The sequence below is a fragment of the Microtus oregoni genome, unplaced genomic scaffold (assembly GCF_018167655.1).
Source record: "Microtus oregoni isolate MIOR12 unplaced genomic scaffold, Mior012 000003F_ref0000135, whole genome shotgun sequence".
In the NCBI taxonomy this organism is placed as follows: Eukaryota; Metazoa; Chordata; class Mammalia; order Rodentia; family Cricetidae; genus Microtus; species Microtus oregoni.
In genome coordinates, this window is record NW_024543062.1 from 10,106,646 (window position 1) to 10,130,179 (window position 23,534).

Sequence of the window (23,534 nt, forward strand, 5' to 3'; positions counted from 1 at the left end):
AGTGTCTGTGTCGTCGTCCCTCCACCCTGCCCCCATCTCTCCAGGTAAACCATTTGCTAGATTGCCTTGAATAGGATTACTATAGAGGCAATGAAGACTGCAAAGAGAAATGAACGTGTCATAATGAGTGGCCCTGGGGCGTGAGGCAGTTTTCTTTAGCACCGTTTACAGGAAGGTTACCACCTTCTAATTAAAAACAAACATTCTAGGGCTGGAGTGATGGATCAGTGGGTAAAGAGCTTTTCCTGAAGGCTTGACAACCTGAGTTTGCAGTCCAAGAACCCATGTAAAAGCTGGACACGGTCGGGCACTTCTGTAACACCAGCATCCGGAAGCAAGATGGGAGACTCCAGAGGTACCCAGGCCAGCTATCCCAGCATGCACAGCAGGGAATGACAAGATGTTCTCTGCCTCAAACAAGGTGGAAGGTGAGCTCTCTCTCTTTCTCTGTCTCACACACATACGTGTGTGTGTGTGTGTGTGTGTGTGTGTGTGTGTGTGTGCATATGTGCGTGGGAGGTGGGGACAGAGAACAAACGCATGTTTCAGGTCCCATTCAGATTCTGTGACATAGTCTTTGGGAAGGTGGGACACAAAAATCAGAGTGTAAATGAACCTGTTACCACCATGCATCTCTGTCTCTCTTCTCTTCATGCCTCAGTTCCCCAAAGGCAGAGATAACAGTGTGATTTACCATGTCCATACTCCCCACCCCTAGCGGTAGGGCCACACACACACTGAGTAGTGGCCCTATTGCTGAGCCATGCCCCTAGCCCTTGGCAAGTGCTCTAACACTCAACCAAGGTCTCAGCCCCTCACTGGGGGATTCTAGGCAAGTGCTCTACCACTGAGCCACACCCCAGCCCCTCACTGGGGGATTCTAGGCAGGTGCTCTACCACTGAGCCACACCCCAGCCCCTCACTGGGGGATTCTAGGCAGGGGCTCTACCACTGAGCCACACCCCAGCCCCTCACTGGGGGATTCTAGGCAGGGGCTCTACCACTGAGCTACACCCCCAGCTCCTCACTGGGGGATTCTAGGCAAGTATTCTACCACTGAGTGACACTCCAGATGGTGGTTATAACTAGATTGGCATGACTTTTTTGAAGCAGTTTGCTTTCCCCACCATAGGGCTTTTGGGTCAACCTTAATTGTACATACTCAACTGATAACACCAAATTTTCAGTCTCAACAATGCATTTGTTTATTCCAATGAAGAGATAAGCCCATTTTTTTAGATAGGAGCTGTTAAGGTTAAGACAATGAGCTGAGACTTTGTTACCAGAGACTGAGGTACCTTTTTTGAGTTCTTAGTCTCATTAATCAAGAGTTAAAAAACTGACTTGGAAGGAAGTGTGAAGAAAATTTTATCAGTGTTTGAAAGGGATAAAAAAAAATGTTGGGCCAGCTGTAAATATTGGCAGTGGCCAGGAGGAGAGGAGATGGAGAAAGAATCATGCTTTAAGTTAGGTATTGGAGGTCAGAGAAACCAGGAGGGAGCTCAGAGTGTCCAGGACAGCAGTTTAGGGTTGCTGGGCCACAGGTCTGAGTTCAGAGTTTGGCTTGGCCAGATGTGGTATTGCACGCCTTTAATCCCAGCACTTGGAAGGTAGAGGCAGGGTAGATCTCTGTGAGTTCAAGGCCAGTCAAGTCTACATAGCAAATTAGCAAACTACAGTCCAGCCAGGGGCATACAAGGAGAATGTCTAAAAAGACAAGAAGAAGAAGAAGAAGAAGAAGAAGAAGAAGAAGAAGAAGAAGAAGAAGAAGAAGAAGAAGAAGATAGGGTGAGCCAGTGAGCTGATGGAAGAGCTTAGAAAGCATGCAGCGGTGTGGGGTTTAGCCTCTGCCCTTGCATTCCCATCGCTCTCTGCTGTTTGATGGAGCCCAGGTGAGGAAGGGGCTTCCAGGCTTCCTTCACAGACTGGCCTGTTCCAGTTCAGCCTCTAGTCTCCTGTCACAACTTGTGGCACTGAATTATAGCATTTGAACCCACACCAAGACAGTGCCCTTGAATTTTGGGAGAGTTAGAACAGTGTGTTTGGGGGTGATGGACCTGTGCCTTAACCCTGGCACTGCAGTCTTCAAACTGTGTGTCTTCGAGCAGCGACTTCCTCGTTTGGAGTTTGCATTTTGGCCTCTGTCAAATGGGCGCAATTAGGAGGCAGGTTACCAGGTAGTCTGCGGGCAGCGTTGAGTGTCAAGGCTGCTAGAGATGTTCAACAGAAGAGCATGTGTACCTCACTGCCCTTTCCCTAGGGTGTATGAAGGTTGTTCTCAGGTCAGAGCCTGGGCGCCGCCAGCCACAACAAGCTGGGCTTGGCCCCTTACCCTTAAGGCATCATTTAAAGAGACAAGGCAATGTGAAAAGCAGAGACTGGAGATGTGGGCAATGTGGCCACACTGGGAAAAGGAGCAAAAGAACAGGTCCAGTGAGCCCCAGGTCCATCAGGGTCCTGGTATGGGTTTAAACAGAGGGCAAGTGGTACCTATACATGATCAGTTCTTGTGCCCGCCCACTACTGTTGATTTAATGAATGTCAGAGCTGTGTGAAGTCTGTTCCTGGGGTACCAGTTGCCCCTGCGGTTGGCATCAGGCTTCACCCTTTCCGTCCCTTTAGCGTGAGATTCCTAAGGAAATTCCAGTATTTTTTGGGGGGGGGGGGTCCATTGTTTCAATAGTCTCATGGCCAGAGGGAGGGACACACATGCCACAGCATACAAGGGGAGGTCAGGACAGCTTGCAGGAGTGTGTTCCCTCCTTTCACCCCATCTATCCCAGGGATTAAAATGAGGTCATCAGGTTTGGTGGCCTTTACCTGCCACCTCACTGGCGGGAGGTTTATTGAGGTTCAGGGGGTCAGTCCACTTGCCTTGATTCCCCCGGGGTGGGGATGACTTTCGCATGACCTCAGCTTGTCACTTCAATCTGATTAGAAAAACCAAAGAATGCTCCCAAGGCTCCAGAATCCAGAGGCGGCTGCCTCAAAGAAGTCTTTATCCTAAACCCACTGCTAATCTCTTTGGAAATTCCGCTTTAGCATTCCTCCCCCTTCTCGTGGGGAGGTGTAGCGGTTGTTCTGACAATAGACGTGCTAAGAGAGGCATCTGTAAATTCTGTTTCTCCAGCCCTGGTCCCTTTCTTTCAGGCTCCTGGGAGGTCTCTCATTGCTAGCCCAATGGGATGGTATGGAGCAGAGAAAAGAGAAACCTTTGAAGTGGAAGTCTCTTGCACTAATGGCATAATTACTCCAGGAAACCATTTACAAAGTAATTATGGGCTATTGTTAGCTTGCTCTAGCTTTCTCCCCCCCCCCCCCCCCCTTCTTAAGCAATGAGGCTTAGCTCAGCGACTGTGGGAGGAGGGGGAAACCCTATAATATGCATCGCACTGAAAGAGGAGAGAGAGAGAGAGAGAGAGAGAGAGAGAGAGAGAGAGAGAGAAGCTCTCCTTGCAAACTAATTTGTCTCCTTCTCTGTCCCCCTATTACAATAGCAAAAATGAATTCAGACGTCTCCAAGCCCCATGGGCATCCACAATGTTCCCTTCCTGGCTCGGTATGTTTCTGGTATTAAAATGCACTTTCGACAAACGCTGGTTGTAGCTTTTGCCCAGATCCGCCTCCCCCCCCCCCCAATGAGGAGAAGGGGGCTTTAAAGGCTGTGTGGTTAAAGTCATGAGAGCACGAGACTCTCCTGTTGGAAGGTTCTTGAACAGCTTTGTCCAACTTTCCCAGCCCAAGCCTGACTTCCATCTTTCTATGCCCACTCTCTGGAGATGCCCATGAGATACTGACTTTCCTCAGAGTCCTTGAGCCCCGAGGCTACCTAGCCCGTTGCCTCCCTTCAGCGAGCTAATGGAAATACATATTACAATATTAACTTTTAAAATTCCATATTAGCACTCTGTTGGGATAAATGAGGTGTGTAGAAAAACCCGTAACACCGCATTAGCTTCTGTCTTTGGGTAGCACATCTGCTCCCTCCAGATGAAATCCTCAGAGCCATAAAGAAAGGGAAGGGCCAAGGAGAAGAGCACACTTCCTCTTGAGTCTGAGTTTCTGGCTGACATGGAAGAGTTGACAGTTGGCTGGAGGGGCTTCAAATCTATTTAAGGCCCCTTTGAACTAAAGTTTACAGAATAATAATAATAATAAAGTCCTCACCCTTGTTAAAGATTCTACAAGGCTGTGTTTTTGCATCAACACTCCTGATTTAGCACCCCCCGCCCCCCCAAATCTCACAGGAACCTGGGAATCCTTCATATGCCATGAATAGAGCCAGGGACAATGATCATGAATAATTACACCCCCAGGTTTCTCAAGCTTCTAGGAAGGGTTTGCCCTCTGTAAGCTTTGCCACTGAATTCTCATAGACCAGAGACCAGGGCAGGAGGGATTTACCCAAGGTCCTTATCAACTCGACACAGCCTACATGACCTGACAGGAAAACCTCAGCTGAAGAATTGCATGAACCAAACTGGCCTGTGGACACATCTGTGGGGGAAAGTGTATCAATTATTAATGGATGTAGAAGGGCCCAGCCCACTGTGGGCGGTACCATTCCCAGGGTAGATGGTCCAGGGCTGTATAAGTAAGCTAGCTAAGTTTGAGCCTGAGGGTGAGCAAGGCAGCCAGCACAGAGTTCCTCCATGGTCCCTGATTTAGGTTCCTGCCTTGATTTCCCTCAGTGATGGCAAACCAAAGAAGGCCTTTCTCTCCTCTGCTAATGTGTTTCTGGTCAGAATGTTTGCTCATAGCAATAGAAAGGAAACAAGGACAGACTATGTCTGGGGTTTCCCACGCAAACATTCAGGTCTATAGTCTGATGCCCTATGGCACTGGTTCTCAGCCTGTATGTCACGACCCCACATAGGGGTCACATATCAGATATCCTGAGTATCAGATATTTACATCATGATTCATAGCAGTTGCAAAATTACAGTTATGAAGTATCAACGGAATGATTTTACGGTTGGGGGTCACCCCAACATGAGGAACTGTGCTAAAGGGTCCCAGCATTAGGAAGGTTGGGAACCACTGATCTATGGTGTTCATCTGTGGTGATGGTGAGCCCAGGGCTCTGGGTATGCTAGATAGGGAAGCCTGCAAGTTTTCAGGGAAGGTTCTATCTCAGGATAGACTCAGCTACTAGTTGTTACAAGGGTGGGTTGTAGTCTGTGCACCCATCAAGTTAGGTTGCAGGTCACGAGTGTGTTGTAGACACCTTTAAGCCCAACTTAAGCATGTGCATGCCATAGTCAGGGGTCTCTAGAGGAACAGACCTGATGCAATGGATATCTGTATATTAAAATGGGATTTCTTAGAGCGGCTGACAGGCTGTGGTCTGGGTGGTTCAACAGTGTTGGTTCCGCTACAGAACAGCTGAGAATTCAGTAGTTGTTCAGTGACGGTGGTGGTCTCAGCAGTCCCAGTCTGGTACTAGAGGCCTGGAGTATTCCTGAAGAGATGCTGGTCTATGCTGGCATCCCAAGGAAGTTAGTTCTAATGGAGGTGAAGGAATGCCTGAGCCGCAGGATAGATGGACTTGCCAGCAAGAGTGAGGGCAAGCAGGCAGAAAACAGTTTGCTTTTTATTCATTCATCTATCTAACTGTCCATCCATCCGTCCGTCCGTCCATCCATCCATCCACCCATCCATTTGTCCATTCTTCAATCCATCTATCATCTATCTATCTATCTATCTATCTATCTATCTATCTATCTTTTTTATTTTTCCAGACAGGGTCTCACTATATAGCCCTGACTGTCTTAGGGCTTGGCCTTGAACTCATGGAGATGTACCTGCTTCTTCCTCTGAGTCACTGGGACTAAAGGTGTGCACCACCATGCTTCGTGTGCATGTGGGTGTCAGAGGATCACTTGCGGTAATTCTTTCTCTCCTTCCACCACATGGGATCTAGGGTTGAAGTCATGCCCTCAGGCTTGGCAGCAAGCGCCTTAACCCCCTGAGCCGCCCTTCTGTCCCCCCTCGGGAGTATTTCAGAAGGCTGACCTTGAGATTGTACTGAATGTAGATGTGACTGGCTGGTAGACGTCAGCAGGGATGGGGCAATGGCTGGGAGCAGCAGCCTGCACACGAGCATCTCAGGGCTGAGCCTATAATCAGTGTCACACAGAGCCACCCTTTGCCTCTTGTCTGATCCCAGCATCCCTGGAGATGCTGAGGTCTGCATTGTGCTGCTGAGTGCTACAGCCACTTCACCGTGACGGAAAGATTAAGCCACCTATTGTACCAAGGGGCGAATCATCCTCTGAGGCTTTTGTGCGAGCAAATAGAATATATCTATCTGCATCCCAGGGAACCTAGGACACCTTGAAATAACCTGATGTCTTGAAGCGCAGTCAGTTGAAATCTTTAAGCTTCTGAATTGGATGGCTTCCCCTCACGATCACACGCTGTCAGTTATGAGAGTAGGATGTTTGTGTGTGTGTGTATACATAGGTGTGCACATATTTGTGTGCCTATGGGTACATGTGTGTGGCTGGCAGATGACAATTTCAATTATTTCTCAGAAACTGGTCATCTTTTTCCCCCCTCTTCAATGATTTTTTTTTTAAATTAGTTCATATGTGTGTGGGTTTGTGTATGTAAGTTCAGGTATTCACAGGGGCCAGAACTGATTATCAGACCACTTGGAGCTGGAGTTAATGTAGGCAGCTGTGAGCGACTCGATGTGAGCATCAAGGACCGACCTGGGTCCTTTACAAGCCCAGCACACACTCCCAGTGGTTGAGATATCTCTCCAGCCTTCCATCTTTGTGTTTTGGGACAGGGTCTTTCACTGGTCTGGAGCTCTCCAAATAAGCTAGCCCACCCAGCCAGCCAGCCCCAGGGGTCCTCCTGTCTCTGCCTCCCCAGTGCTGAGATTACAAGGATGCACATTCAATTTTTTTTTTTAAATTTAATTCTTTATTGATTCTTTGGGCATTTCACTTCATGCACCCCAATCCCACTCACCTCCCAGTCCCTCCATATTCTCTCCCCACACCTGCAGCATCCTCCCCAACCCCCCCAAATCAATTGAAAAAATGAAGTAAAGAAAACAAAAAAACTAACTTTGCTCCTGCGTCGTTCCAACACCTCTTCATGCATCCTAGTGCTGTGGGTTCTGAGAGTCAAACTCAGGTCTTCACGCTTGCACAGCAAGCATTTTGCCACCTAGCTCTCTCCCCAGCCCTGAGGGAGGATATATGTATATACGGAGATTAACTTCCAGCAAGAAGCTTGAGAATAAAACTGCTGGCTCCTACCTGCACTCATATGTATGCAAACACACACACACGCACGCATGCACACACACATGCATACCCATGTGTACACTTTCTTTCTTTTTTCTTTTTTTACACTTTTCTTTTCTATTCTGAGCGATCAGATACACCCTGACTTTCACTGGGTGTTTTGAGAAGTGTAAGGAGTGGCTGTTCAAATCGTAAGCTGAACTAGACATGCTTTTCTTTCTTCTTTTTTGTGGAGCACAGTTTTAATTGAAAGAGCAATCGGTGGGCAAGCTGCAGCACACGTTTCCTTGGGAGCAAACAAAGTGAGGCTGTCACTTAAAACACAATAGCATGCAGGATGGGTTATCAGTGATGACATGGAAGCGCCTCACTGAACAGTGCAGTTTTGGGAAATGTATCTGCCTCCGTGAGCTGGCTAGCTTTCCAGTCCAGAACAGCTTTTCTGATGAGATGGCTGGGGCTATGAACAAACAGGATTATTTAGCATCATATAGTAAAGGCTGTAGATATTCAGATCTGTGTGAGAGATTCATGCGTTTTAAGACTTTAGACATTATTATCTATTAACTTAGTGTGTGCATGTGTGTGTGAGTGTGTGTATATAAGTGTGCGTGTCTGTGAAAACTAAAGGACACCTTGTAGGGAAGTTGGTTTTCTCTTTTCCTTGTGTGAAACAGGGATTAGACACAGGTTATCCGGCTTGGTAGTAAGTGCCTTTACCCACACACTGAGTCATTTGGCTGCTTCCCTTGTTTTGTTTTTCCTTCTTGAGACAGGGTTTCACTATGTACCCTTGACTGATGTGGAACTCGCTCTGTAGACCAGGCTGTCTTTGAACTCACAGAGATCCGCTTGCCTCTGCCTCCCAAGTGCTGGGATTAAAGACGTGCATCACCATGCCCAGCCTGGCCCACATTTTAAGTATGTGTTCAGCTTTGTAGATCATGCTAGTGAGACTTTGGGTACACTGTAGGGCACATAATTTTTTTTTATTAATATGGGCATTTTAAAAGAATATGTCATCAATCTTTTGTGAATTTTTGTTTATAAGGATTATCATCAAAATGTATTCAGTTCCACTTTTCTGTCAAATCTGTGGGCAGTCTTGGGGAACAGTGTTAATGCTTCATTTTATAAGCTTGATGATCTTCAGTCTCTTTGGTGTGTATATGTGTACTCTTTTATAAGACAAGCTCTGCCCATTCCAGCAGGCAGGTGTTTGGGCTCTCTCTCTCCTGCCATCTTTCTCTCACCTGCCAAGGTACCTCCTATCAAAACAGATGACACAACCTGTCAGAAAAAAAATATCAACAGGTTCTTCCCTAGGGCCGGTGGCATCCCCAGCCAGAGATTTTGACCATTTTTTTTTTTTCACTGTCTGCCTGCTTGTATGCTGCAATGCAAGCCAGGAGGTGGCACCAGAATGTATTATAGATGGTTGTGAGCCACCATGTGGTTGTTGGGAATTGAACTCATGACCTCTGGCAGAACAGTCAGGGCTCTTCACCTCTAGGTCATCTCTCCAGTCCTCCAGGTTTTGACAATTTTTAAAGTAGCAGGCATGCATGAATTTTCTACTGTGGAATAGGCCTCAAGTTCAATGAAAGATCAGTTGGTTACCCTTCTACCTCTACACGTTGTCTAGGCATTATGGCACCATTGGGTACACCCCGCCTGACATGGCATTATTGCAGTATGCAGGGTCCAGTGCTGGGCAAAGTCTTTCCTCCCCCGCCCCCCAGCAGCCTGCATAGCACATTCCAGTGAAGGAGTAGTGTCTTCAGCAATAGATCCTTACTATCTAGGAGCAACCTATTTCTTTGTCATTCTTTTTATTTTTATTTTTATTTATTTTGAGAAAAGGTCTCACTGTGTATCCCTGCCTGGCCTGAAACTCATGGAGATCCACCTGCCTCATGATACACACCTGAGTGCTGGAACTACAGGTGTGTATCACCATGCCCTGTCCTATTTCTTTGACCATAACATGCCGTCAGCTTCTGTTTATGTCTATACCTGGCCCTAATAACCTCTTGTATATGGAGACCCAAATCTTTCCCATTATTGTAGATATTCTCAGCTGCTATTTCACTGAGTAGACGCCTATGTCTACACCCTCGTTCCCTCCTCCACTGTCCACAAAATGAGGGTGTTTGTTCACTGAATGGCTTTCCACAGATGTTTGAATACTTTCTTCATTTTTTTTGTAGTCTTTCATGTGCTGTGGTATTTCAGAAGATCTATCCATTCCCATATTCTTTTACTTGCTTCTTTAAACCGGTTTCAGCTTCCAGCCGTGTCGCGAAACTGTTTCTTTTTGAAATCTCATCTTATCTCACTCAAACCCTACCTTGTCTTGCTTCTTCTTTACGTTCCTCTTCTTTCTGTTTTTGTTTTATTTTGTCATTGTATAGCCCTGGCTGTCCCATAATTCACTCAGTAGACCAGGCTGGCCTCAAACTCACAGAGATCCTCCTGCCTCTGCCTCCCAAGTGCTGGGATTAAAGGCGTGCACCACCACCTCTGGCCTCCATTGTCTTTCTAATCAGTTAACCGATTATCATAATTTCTTAGAACATCCTGAACTTTTTCTTAAATGATCGTTTTCTAGGTTCCTAAAGAGGAATATATATGAGGGAATGTGACTCCTAGAATATTCCAGATCTGGCAGTGGCTCCTGGCAGTGGCATTCTGAAAAGTTTTTCTGAAGCTATGGAGATTTCAGGTTATTTTTCTAAGTGGGATTCAGCCTTGTGAAGGATCTGAAACTTTCCAGTCGCTAGAGTTGCCAGCATCTACACCTTTGGGAGATTGTCTTTTGTGTCTTTCCTTGTGCTGTTGTCAGGTCTCTGAATCACATACACGACTTCATTTTCTCCATTGCTGAGTTCCATGGTAACCCACCTTAAAATGTAACAATAGACTTTTTACCATTTCTCTTCCGTTTGGAGGAGAATGTTTGTGCAGGGCATTTCCAGATGGCTGAGTGGCCACTTGCTTTCACTTTTCTGTCTCTTTTTGTATACACATGTAAGTCTGGTGTCTGTGGAGGTAAGAATAGGGTGTTGGATACCCTGGAGCTGGAGTATGGGCAGCTATGAGCTATCATATGGGTGTTAGAATCGAATCTGGGTCTTAGTTTTAGAGGTTCAGTCCATTATGATCATGACAGAGAGAATGGCAGTGTACAGGCAGACATGATGCTGGAGGAATAGCTGGGAGTCCTACATCTTGACTCAGAGGCAACAGGAAATTCACTCAAAGCCTTTCCTTCTTATTCAGCAGCCCACACACTGACTCTGAATTATGTCTTTCTCACTGGCCCAATAAATGGTAGAAACAGTTGCTAATCACTGGATTTATCATGTAGATATATTACGGCCATTTGTTCTTGATGAGATTTATTGCAATAAAATTGATTTGCTCTAGTGTCCTTTTTTAATAAGGCAAAGGAGACCATGTAACTCTTCAGTTTTATGTGCTTCCGTTAATGTGACACTTCAGCTAATGTAGGGCCGGCCGGTGTCTGAACTCTGCTCACACACAAAAACAAACATATAAACAAAACCCCAAGCTGGTTGGTATTTTTCAGAAAATTCCTTAGCCAAGGGCAGTTTCCTAGGAGAGATGCTCAGTGTTGTGTGGCTATTTCATCAAAGTTAGAGCCAGGGGAGTGACTCACTAAGTCTCAGAATGTGAACCCAATTTGTTAGTCTCAGGAAGTTCCTGAAACTTACAAGACTCAGAAAGCTATACTAGCAGTGAACAATTTCTGGGGAGAGGAGACTCTGGCTAAGCTCCCTACAAATCAGTGAGTTCCAGGATTGTCACCCCTTATCTGTCCTCTGTATGTGAGCTCAATAAACTCATTGATTTTCCAAGTTGGATTTCGGTGGCACTGTTTCTTTGTTCTGTTGCTGGTGTCCCAATTATGGGGGCATAGATACTTGTTGACATCTGCACCCCAGAAAAAGCCACACAGTACCTAAGAAAGCCGCAGAGTCAGGGTTTCTCAAGGGCATTTTTAGTTTTAGCCTTTCCTTAGCTGTTATTTCCCCAGGAGACTCAGCTCAGAGCCCTTAAACATGTGAGCCAGTATGTGCATCTGTGTCTGTTGGGTAACTCCATGAAAGTCTCTAACAAGGTCTCTAGCAAAGCACCATTTGAAAGCCATTGGTGATGATGCAGGCTTTGCAGGCTGCGCCTGGCTCAAGAGATTCTTAGCCTTCCTCTTCTCTGCCATGTTGAAGTCTTTATGGTAGTTACTATTTGTTGCTGTGACAAGCGTCATGACCAAAAGCAACTTGGTGTAGGAAAGGGTTTATTTCAGTTTATAGATTATAATCTATTATCAGGGGAAGTCAGGGCAGGAGCTCAAGACAGGAACCTTGCAGCAGGACCCGAAGCAGAGACTGTAGAGGAAAGCTTGCCTCCTGGTTTGCCTACCCTGGCTTGCTTAGCTACACTTCTTAGACATCCCAGACCCACCTTCTTAGGGATGGCACTACCCACAGTTGTCTGGGGTCCCCTACATTAGTTAGCAATTAAGAAATGCCCTGTCGATATGGCCACAGACCAATTTGATGGAGGCAACCATCAATTGTGTTTTCGTCTTCCTAGGTGAGTCTAGGTTTATGTCAAGCTGGCAAAAAGCAAGCAACACAGATACCTTTCTCATCTCTGTGACCAACCTAAGGGAGAAAGGGTTTCTTTTGGTCCAGAGTTTGAAGGGTTAAAGTCTATAATGGCCAAGGAGACACGGCTCTCAGCTGGAGCAGCAGGCTCGTGGAGCTCCTGGCTCATATCCGAGCAAGATGTCGGTGGATCAGGAAGCGGAGGGTAGGGAGGGAATGGAAGCAAGCTATAAACCTCAAGGTGTTTATATCTGCACGTGGGTATCTGTGTATACGTAGTTAAATGTAGATTCTACATATGAGAGAAATTGTGTGGACACTGGTGGATACTTCTTTCTCTCCTCTTTTTCCTTTTGGTGATCCGATGGGTTTCACTGGGGTTGTTTGCAGGAATATGGGGAAGGGCTTATTTATAGAACTATAGAGAGCTTACCAGTGGTTACACTAGTGAAGGAAATATTTATTCTCTCCTAAGAAACTGTTCGCTGCTTACACATCTCCAGGAGAGACCGGAGCCTAGTGAATCTCCCCAGCATCCATGATGGAAGGATGGCAGGCCAAATCTTGTGTAGGTCTTATGCAGGCAATCATCATGACTGATCGTCAAAGAGTAATGGCCATGTTCCATACATTTGTTCCATATAAACACCCTTCCCTTTCCTTTGTCACTTACATTCCTTCTGCCTCCAACTACTGAAATGTCCCCTGAGCCTTGAAGGAAGTTATATAGACGTCCCATTTAAAAGAGCTTTATTTTGATGTGCGTGCGCGCGTGTGTGTGGTGTGTCTGTGTATATGCTTGTGTACTTGTGTATGCCAGTGCCCGTGGAGGCTAGGAGAAGACATCCGCTTCCTTTGTAGCTAGAGTTACATGCAATTATAAGCTGCCTGACATAGGTGCTGGGGACTGAACTCTGGTCCTCAGCAAGTGCTCCTAACCACAGAGCCCAGCCCCTTACACGTCTCATTTTGAACCAAGCCTTCAACAGTCACATATTCTCAGCAATTTGGCCAGTTTAAGTATCTGCAGGAATTGCTGCTTACACAAAAAAGAAGCGCATATTGCCGGAGCTGACAGCAGTATTTGTGGCCATTTCTTAAAATCCCCTAAAAGACTCTCCTGTGTGTGTTGGGCTGAGAATGACCAAGCGCATCACTGACATGATGTTAACTGGAAGGGAATCCCTGCTTATGATGATTATTAACTGTGTCTGTCAACCCCGAGGTCTTTACTTTTGGGTATTCTTTTTGTTTATGGAGTTAGGTTAGAGGGTGTTTAAGGGTCCCTTGAGGTCTCTCACCCTGCATATCTGTGTGTAGAGTAGATCCTGTGAACCAGAGGGAATGTCTAGTGGTGACACCTGTTGTCACTTCGTTACCGGTGGGAGAAAGGCTCTTCAAAAGCCTTTGCAATGGCTCTCATCACCCAGGGGAGGTACACCCCCATGTCAGTCAACTTTCCATGCTTCTAAGGCCAGCGGGGTGATAAATATGCCGGCTTTGAACCATCTGAGGCAAGCGTTCCTGGCTGTCAGCAGCAGAGCGTATTAACCGTCAGATTCATGGTGACCCACAGCCCCTGTCAGTCTCAACAGCTCCTTACCCGTCTGGGAGACTGACAGCCCTGTCTTGTCAGTTTGTCAAATCGGATGACATTCTCTACAGAGTTGCCTCTGCACGGACAAGGGAGCTGTCACGGATACCTTGTCGGAGCAGGCAAGCCGCTGGCAAGTCACTGCAGTTCTGTGTAAAGAGAACGGCGCAGGTAGCTACGCGACAGCATTATTAATGTAAGAACATTTGCAAATTAGAGCTTGTCGTTTCCTTAGAGGAACTCAACCATCATGAAATCCTAACCGCTGAGACACAAAGCGGAAGTCTGCATTGGGAGTGATGGCTGCAATTTCTCAGCCTCCGTTTTTGTTTTTAAGGTTTATTTTATTCTTATTTGTGTGCGTGTGTGCTCATGCATGCGCGCGCGCACACACACACACACACACACACACACACACACACACACGTATGAGTAGGTACCCGTGGTGGCCAGAAGAAGGTGCCACATCTCTTAGGATTGGAGTTAGAGGTGATTATTTGCTACCCACATGTGGATGCTGGGACTTAAACTCTGGTCCTCTGCAAGAGCAACAAACGTTCTTAACCACTGAGTGTCCTCTTCAGCCCTGCAGCGCTCTACTTCAGCGGAGGTAACCTCTTTAAAAGCAGTATGCACTGGAATTAACGAGAAGGCTCTTGCTGATTATTGGTAGCCACCAAGTTGAGAAAAGAATGTGAACCCTCTGTTAGCTCCAATGAAGCTGATACATTTCTCTTCTAGGCATGCACGTAAAGCGCTCGGTGTTTACGTAATTTCTCTTGGGCTGAACATTTCATCATAGGCACAGATCAGAAGTGTGCCTAGGGGCAGGACTTCCTCCTCCAGTAACAGGATATCCCTTATCAATTTGTGTTTTAAATATTTTTAGTTTGTAGGGGCCTAGAGAGATGGCTCAATGGTTAAGAGCACTGGCTGTTCTTCTAGAGGACCAGATTCAGTATCCAGTGCCCACTTGGTAGCCCACAGCTGTCAGTGATTTCCGTCCTAGGGGGCCGAGTGCCCTCTTCTGTGCTCAATAGCACTGCGTGCACATGCAGCCATAACACCTAAACATATAAAGATAAAAACAAAACCATGATGTTCTGGGGCTGGAGAGATGGCCCAGTAATTAGAAGAGATTTATGCTGTTGCAGAGGACCAGAGTCCAGTGGCCAGTGACTCACAATTCCTATAAACCTCAATTATCGGGGAGTCAATGCCCTCTTCTCGCCTCTATGGGAGTGCTCTCTCTCTCTGTGTCTCATGCATGAATGCATGCCCCCAAACACATGCACACCCCCAGAATGTGTATATACACATTCCCATACCCTGATATCTTTTTTAAAATTGATTTTATTGAGCTATGCATTTTTCTCTGCTCCCCTCCCCTTCTCTACTTTCCCTTTCTACCCTCTCCCATGGTTCCCATGCTCCCAGTTTACTCAGGAGATCTTGTCCTTTTCTACTTCCCATGTAGATTAGATCCATGTATGTCTCTCTTAGTGTCCTCACTGTTGTCTAGGTTCTCTGGGATTGCTGCATGCTGAAATCTTAAAAATTTGTTTATGAAGCCGGGTGGTGGTGGCGCACGCCTTTAATCCCAGCACTTGGGAGGCAGAGGCAGGCAGATCTCTGTGAGTTCGAGACTAGCCTGGTCTACAAGAGCTAGTTCCAGGACAGGCTCCAAAACCACAGAGAAACCCTGTCTCAAAAAACCAAAAAAAATTTTTTGTTTATGTATTTTCAGAAATACAGATTGCTACATGCAATATATAATTTATATGGCCCGACTACTCTATGTTCTTGTAGAAGGACATTGAGATCCTCTTTTGGCAGTTCCTTCTGGCATGGTAATACAGTTGCTCTTATACCCTCAACTGGAGAATGTTGTTTCTGTTGGACAAGGTTATCCTCTTTGATGAAGCACTCAGCTTTAGGAATGATGTTCATGTAGTGGTAAAGGAGGAGCTATAACCATCTTGGCAGAAATGAAGATATTCTAAGAAGAGATGCTTGTTCCCCTCCTTTCACTGTGTGACTATGGAGACAATGGACTCTAAGAAGCTGGACTTTATACAGGAATATTAAGCTGGAAAAGGGAATAACTGAAGTCTGGTTCAAGTCAGAGAGGGAATGTTTTTCTTGGGAAGAGATTCCACACAGTTCTGACAGCTTCTCAGATCACTTGCATTGTAGCTCAGATAATGGTGGCTTAGGGATGGGTAGGACCACACCTTGACCGGGGTTGCCCAGCTATGAATACCTCTTGCCCTTTATTTAAACTTCAGCCTCATGTCATGACCCCAAAGATAGCCTTGAAGCATCACTTGGACTCCTGTATTTGTTCTTCTTCTTAATGTCTTGAAAGTTGACCTGTTGAGTAAGAGCAATAGCCTAGCTCGTTAGGACCACCAGAGCACAGGCTTTGATGCCAAAACTACGGTAATAGGGACATCCACTTAGCCAGCAAATCAGCTGAGTTTACCCTGGCCATCAGTGGAGTGACAGATGTCACAGCTAGAGGAACATTACAGCCTCTAACTGCACTTCAAATGCTTTAACAAGTGAGGTGAGTTCCTCCTTTGCCAAGGTTTATGTGTGCACCATGTATGCTGTCTGTCAAAGATACTTACCAGTCTCATTCAAATAATCCCAGGCTCTGCTTGTCCATTAGCCTGAACCAGGCATCTGGCCCTACTTCTTCTGAGTCAGCAACATAGAGATGTCTAGTAAGTTTCATTTATTTCTTGAATTTTCTTGGGGAGTCTGTTACTCCCTCCAAGATTCTGGCGGGGCAACCAGGATGGCTATTCTTTGAAGACCTGTGGTCTCTAAATGCTTCCCCACATATGCACTGTATCAGCTAACGTTGTGTTGCTGTGCCCAAGAAAAGCAACTCAAGAGAGGAAAGATTTATTTTGGTTCGTGGATTTGGAAATTTCAGTCCATGACTGTTGGGCTCCGTTGCTTTGGGTCTGAGGCAAGGAAGAATATCATGTTGGTAGAGGGTATTGCTTACCTCGTGGTGGCCGGGAAGCAGAGGTAGAGAAAGAAAGGTATTGGGGACAACAAGTACCCTTATGGCACACGCCCCAGTGACCTATTTCTTTCAGACACATCACCTTTTAATAGTCTGTGAGTGCACCATGCATCAGTGGATTAGCTCATTGTTGTGCAACTTCCTGGAGAGATGTAGACAAATATAGAGCACCAAGGAGAGATCAAACAAATGACTCCACCCAAGTCTAGCTCAGTGAAACAGTGAGCTTATTAGGGTTACTTACAGAAGTATAGGTGAGGGGTTATTTACAGGAAAATGAATGGCTCAAAGGCAGTTCCATCACCAAAAGCCCACTTCAACATGGGCATGAAACTTGCATCCCCAGAGCTCCATGAATGACTTACAGGCAGCTCCACTGGATAGAGTCTCCCTCCCCTACTAGTTGTTACTTCTTATACAACCTTGGGGAGGGGCTTTATGAATCCTGTAAGCTTCTGGAACTTCCTGGGCCTTGTGAGTTTATTTATTTCCTCGTTCTTGTTTTTTTTTTTTTTTGCACTTCCAAAGTCTTGAGAACCCACCTCTTAGGAGGGAATCTTTTAGTCTGGAGGGAACAACTTCATAACATCTGTTGATGAGTCAGCCCCTCATATTCCAGTCACGCCTCTAAGCTCAGCAGCTTGCCTGAAAGATGTAAGCCTTGGGGCACAAATCCTGATTTAAACTATAACAGCTATGTTTCTCAGATGCCCTGATGTAAAAATGACTGATATATGACTGAGTGAGTGCTTTTTTGTCAGAGGCCTCTGTCTCTCTGATGGTTAGTGTTGACAGCCAACTGCACAGGGTCTAGGATTATCTGGGAGACAGGCCTCTAGGCACGCCTGTGGAAGATTATCTTGATTGTGTTCATTGAGGGAAACCCAGCCATTGAGGACTGTGTCACAGGAGTGTCTGCGCTGTGCTCCAGTTGCCCACGAGTCTTGATTCTTTTCAAAGGTGAACAGAATTGAAGGACTGGGGACAAAGACAGGGAAGACTCAGAAGAGGTGCAAACTGGCATTTATTGAAGCAGAAAGCACCCTGTTGGGAAGTGTGGCATCTCTAAATCTGGAAGGCCACCGAATGGTCTCTGAGTTGGTCCTCCGATAAGGCTGCCAGACCATTGTTTCCTTTGATCTTCTTTTCCACATTTTGTTTCCTCACACAGGACAGAAAATACACAACAAAAGAGGGAACTGCTTGATTAGAATAGTCAGAAAAATATACTGTTGTTTAAAAAAAATGACTTTTACTTGACATATGGTCCTGGTTGGTGGAAGTTTTGTTTGATAAGCTCACTCCAGATGTTGCGTGGGAAAGTCATCTCCTTCCCAAGGCCGTGGGTGGGGAGGATGGTGTTTCTTTTGTATGAGAATATTCTTTCTCTCCCTATGACTCCAACCCTGACTGCTTCCCGTTTACTAACTCCTGACTGATGGCTCCATCCCCTGCCTGGGACCCTGGACTGATAGATGGAGAGAGCCAAGATGGTGGATGTCCTACCTGTTTCAAGCTCTTGCTTGCCCTGGCTTCTGCCATCAGGACAGAATGCACAAGCATGAACCGTGAGCTAAAATCATCAGCCCTTTCCCCTTCAGTTGCTTTGTCAGAGCATCTTATCACAGCACCAGGAAAAGTAAGACAGGACCTGAGGGAGAAACCAAGAGATTGGTGGTGTTACTGACCCAGAGTCCTAAGCTCAAGGCGCAGCAGTGCCAACCCCAAAGTCATTGGCCATCAGACTTCTGCTAAAGGAGGAATGAATCACCTACTTCAGCTTAGGTTTCTGCACGTTGCTTCCTTGAGTACAAACCACACATTTCAAGACTGCCAGGAGGATGTAAGACAATAAAGATGACCCATACAGACCTGGTACCTGGTCTTCTGGGTCGTTTTATGTCAACTTGACACAAGCAAAGTCATCTGAGAGGAAGAAATCTCAGTTGAGGAAATGCTTCCATAAGATAAGGTTGTACGCAAACGTGTAGGGCATTTTCTTATTTAGTGATTGATGGGGGAGAACCCGGCCTGTTGTGGGTGGTACCATCCTTGGGTTCGTGGTCCTGGGTTCTATAGCAAAACAGACTGAGGAAGCCATGGCGAGCAAGCCAGTAAGCAGCACTCTTTCACGGCCTTTGCTTCAGTTCTCGCCTCTAGGCTTCTGTCCTGTTTAGTTGCTGTCCTGATTTCCTCCAGTGATGGACTACAAGGAGGAAATAGATCTAGAATAAACTCTTTCCTTCCCATTTTGCTTTTGGTCATGGTGTTTCATCTTGACCAAAAGCAATAGTAGCTCTGGCTAAGACAATTAACTAAGGCTAACTGATCAGGAGCACTGCTCCTTATTCTCACAGAGAATCTTAGCTTTCTGATGTTTCTAGAAGTTACTCCCTGTTTTCCAAGAAGACTCGAGCATCTCAGTGCTGGCAGCAGTCTGGCTTTTTCCTCTGTGCATCACGTGACCTTTGCCATCTTGAGCAGAAAGTACTGTGTTGACCTCCGAAATGCTTGTCTGACCCTGTAGTCATGGCAACAAAAGAAGCAAAACAAAAACAAAAGGAGTGGGGGGGAAGGATCCTTTCTGGAATTTCAGCCATTTCTTGATCTGCCAGGTCTTAGGAGGTGTTGGAATATTTGGGTGAGGCCTAGAGTGAAGGTGGAACCCTGAGAAGCTCCTGTGAGGTCATCACCCATGTTCGGATGTCATTGTCCTTGGTGATACTGCTGCCTTTGACTCTGTGATCCTCTGAGAGATCCTTCACCCGTGCACCTGTGAGGAATCCCAATGAGTTCATTGGTTCATTCAGCTGAACTTGGATGGGATCTTTTCCCTGGTCTGCATCTACTATCTAGAATAAATAGTTCTTCACACGTCCCCAGGGGAAAGTCACACAGCAAGGCCATTTCCAAATGTCCTCACGGTGGAATGGTTATTTTTCTTCCTTAACTAGTAGCAGGTGTTTGGCTCTGTCCATTAAAAGCCATTTCGTGTTCCCCTGACAAACGAGTTTTTTATTTAGTGGTGTAGGATCGATAATGCGGTACCTCATGCGAACTATTAAAATGGAAAATGTCTGCGGGGCTGACAATTGTAGCTTTGATATGTACTGAGTAATAAATTACGCCAAACAAAATGGGGCAACTGGCCTTATAAAAGGCATGCCTCTCTCTCTCTGTGTGTGTGTGTGTGTGCGTGTGTGGTGGGGTCATGTCTGGTTTTGTTATAAACAGCAGCCGGAGTTCCTGGGGCATTTGGGAAGGCATTTGATGGAACCTGGGCATCGTTCCATTTGGAGTGGGGATGTGGTTGCTCGGCTGCCTCCACTCTTTCCTGTTAGCTGATACTGATTTGGATTAAGCTCATCTTCCCTGCTTCGCAGGTTCTGATGGAGGAGTTTCTCTTCTAGCTGTAGGATCTGTCCCTTAATGAGGCTGACCATCTTTCTCTCTCATGTTTGGTGGCCATCACTTCTGAGTATTGCATAGCAAGGAATCCTGGGATTTCAGCTTGTGAGTTCTTAAAAAAAGGAGTTCTTTTCTTTGTGTTCATGTGTTTATAAAAATGTGCGTTTGTAGAAATATGGTTATATGAGTGTTTCTGTGTGCACACATGCATGCAGATGCCTGTAGAAGCCAGAAGGAGGTGTTCTACAGTATGGAGACCTTTGGTGGAAGGCTTTTGGTGGAGAAATCATGTCTCCAAAGAGTAAACAAACAAACAAACAGATAGAAGTAAATGTTTCCTGATGAAAGACATAAATATATGCGCACACATATGCATACACATGAACATGTATATGTAGATGCTCACACACGAAACATAAAAAGATTTATTTATGTGTATGAGTGCTTTGCTCAAATGTATGTCTGTGCTCCATGTGTGTGCCTAGTGCCCACGAAGGATAGAAGAAGGCACTGGATCCTCTGTACCTGGAGTTATGGGCTGTTGTGAGCTGCTAACGTAGATGCTGGGAGTCAAACCTGGGTCCTCTGTAAAAATAAGAAGTGCTCTCCACTATTGAACCATCTCTCCAGTCTTGTAGCACACAGACTTGCTCTTATAAGTCCCTACACTGAGCAGTGGCTTAGTCAATAGCAATTCATAGTTGTATAAGTGAGTGTTAACCCGGAAGATATGGCTTAGATGAAAGAATACTGCCTGCTAATGGATGAAGAGAACGAGAAGAAGGACGAAGGAGGTTACAAAGCAAAGATGACCATTGTAGATACAGTTTTTTTTTTCTACAGTTGCTAAGGACCTGCTTGATAGAGTGACTGTGTGTTGTCAGAGGGTGTAGATGTTGGTGAAGCCTGGTACCAAAATGTTCTCCATGTCCTGCCTGCTGCTATTTCTGCGTGTCCACTCTTAGCATATATGCAACGCTCTCACTCAAAAGAGTGTCTGAGCATTGCACACATGTGTGTATGTATATGTGTGTGGACATGTGTGAGGTTACCTGAGGAGGCCAGAAGATGGAGTCCCTGTAGCTGGATGGGCTGTGAGCTTCTGGCTGTAGGTGCAGGGAACCAAACATTCCCTAAGCAAGAGTAACAAGTGCTCTTAGACACTGAACCCATTTCCCCAGCCTCGTTACCTGGCTTCTTAGGAAAGATTTTGTTCTGAGATGAATCGTCTATGCTTCTGTAAGTAATCCCCGACCCATGCTCATTGTAAGGAACCTCAATAAATTCGTTAACCAGGCTAGACCAGGACAGGACCTTACTTTGACCTGCTTGTGTCCTCTGTATCTGGGATCAGTAGATGTTTCTTAACATCTCCCTGAGAAAGTCTCACACCAGCATCTTGGATAGGAAATGCACCCTCTAGATTCACTCCAGTCCCCGGGAGACTGCCTAAGGTTAGATGAGATGCTCACCTCTGTAGTCTTAGCTGACATTTTTTTGATATAGGCTTTTAGGGGAAAATATTCATTTTACAGAACTTTGCATTAGATCAGTGCGAAGCAGAGTCTTACACAGGTTTGTGATAGTTGATGACCTAGCCCACATTTAGTGGAATGCAAATTGAAGGATTTTAAAAGAACAATGATTTATTGTCTGCCTGTGCGTGTGTGTGGGCACATGTATGTCATGGCATGCCCATGGGAGTCAGAAGACAACTTGGGGAAGTTGTTTCCTTCCCCTCTTCCCTGTGAGACCTGAGGATCTAACTCAGGTGCTCAGTCTTGGCAGCAAGCACCTTTACTTCTTGAGATATCGGGATAGTACAATAATAATAATAATAATAATAATAATAATAATAATAATAATAATAGATCATCACCTTTACTTCTGGAGCTATCGGAATAGTACAATAATAATGATAACAACAACAGCAATAAATGATAATAATAATAAGCATGTGTATGAGGGAATGAATGTGGATGCGCATTTGCCACCATGTGTACTGGAGATCAGAAGATGATCTGAGGCACTGGTCTTGCCTTCCACCTTGTTTGAAGCAGTCTCTTTACTTAGCTGTTCTGTGCACCAGGCTAGTTGGCCCGTGAGCTTCTGGGGATTTTGTCTCCGCCTCCCACCTCAAAGCAGGAGTGCTGGTGTTAGCAACATGTGCACCACTGTGTCTGGCTTTATGTGGGTTCAACTCCTCACGCTTCCTCCACAAGCACTTTACCCATTTAGACATCACTCCAGGCCACGAGTGGAAGAATATGAATGATGCCCACCATCACAGGGCGGAGTGGCTCATGTCTGTTTTCCTATTACTTGAAAGGCAGAGGCAGGAGGATTGTTACAAGCCTGAGAACAGCATGGGCTACAAAGTGATACCCTGACTCAAAAACAACAACAAAACAAAGCAACAATGACAAAACAAAACCTAAACTAGGGAAAAAGGTGATTTGATACCCATGGGGATAATTGCATTGAGGTGCCACCATCACCCCACGTTCATCACTGCCAGCTTCCATTGGTTGCTGTTCCACCTTCTGCCCCTTCCAACCTCCACTCCACTGGCAAAAACCAGAGACTCTCCTGCAGAGTTGGGCTTAATGTCTCCTATTCATTCCCTAAGTGTTGGAAAGGATAATTGGGAGGTAATTGCATTACTACACAGTTTGTAGTTAACCTTCTATTTTGGCTCTTAATGCGCGTATCTTTGCTCCAGGAGTACATTAAGGGTAATTATAGGCAGTTCCCTGCCAGATCCAGGAAAGGCCTTTGCAATGAGTACAACAGCCCACCAGGAAGGAAGTCTTAGCAGAGCTGAGCTTGAATAGGATCCCAAAAGGCAAATGATTGAAGGTCAACTTGACATGAAATTTGGCTAAGTAGAACTGGAGATAGGAGTGAGATAAAAATTCTGTCTTTTTCTTTTCTTAAAAATTTAAATTCTCTCTCTCTCTCTCTCTCTCTCTCTTCCTCTCCCTCCCGCTCCCCCTCCCCCCTCTCTCCTCTGTGTGCATGTGAGTATGGTGCCCAAGAAAGCCAGAAGAGGATGTTGTATCCTCTGAGTCTTGAGTTTTTTGTTTTTTGTTTTGTTTGTTTGTTTTGTTTTGTTTTGTTTTGTTTTTTCGAGACAGGGTTTCTCTGTAGCTTTGGTGCCTGTCCTGGAACTAGCTCTTGTAGACCAGGCTGGCCTCGAACTCACAGAGATCCACTTGCCTCTGCCTCCCGAGTGCTGGGATTAAAGGCGTGAGCCACCACTGCCCGGCCTGAATCTTGAGTTTTAGGTGGTTGTGAGCTACTCAAAGTGGATTCTAGGAGGCAAACTTGGATATTTTAGAAGATCAAATGCTGTTAACTACAGAGCCATCTCTCCAGTCCCTCATCTCCTCTCCTCTTATTTTTGAGATGGAGTCTCTTATAGTCTAGGCTGGCTTCCAACTCACTAGGTAGCCAAAGATGAACTCCCATTCCTCTTGCCTCTATTTCCTGAGTTCTAGATATGTGCTACCAGTAGAGCATTTGCTAGAATTCCCCAGTAAGGTGCTAGGGGCTTGGCTCAGAGATAGAGCAGTTGCTTAGAACCCCCCCCTCCC

At 45.8% G+C, this 23,534-nt stretch overlaps 1 long non-coding RNA gene across 1 annotated transcript in view; it reads left to right on the forward strand.

Annotated features, from left to right (window-relative positions):
* The first annotated feature begins 333 nt into the window (after window positions 1–333).
* LOC121445184 overlaps window positions 334–23,534 on the forward strand; it is a 28,292-nt gene continuing 5,091 nt past the window's right edge. The window contains exon 1 of the long non-coding RNA XR_005973899.1: window positions 334–428. This is a non-coding gene — a long non-coding RNA (uncharacterized LOC121445184). The remainder of the gene's footprint in view (window positions 429–23,534) is intronic.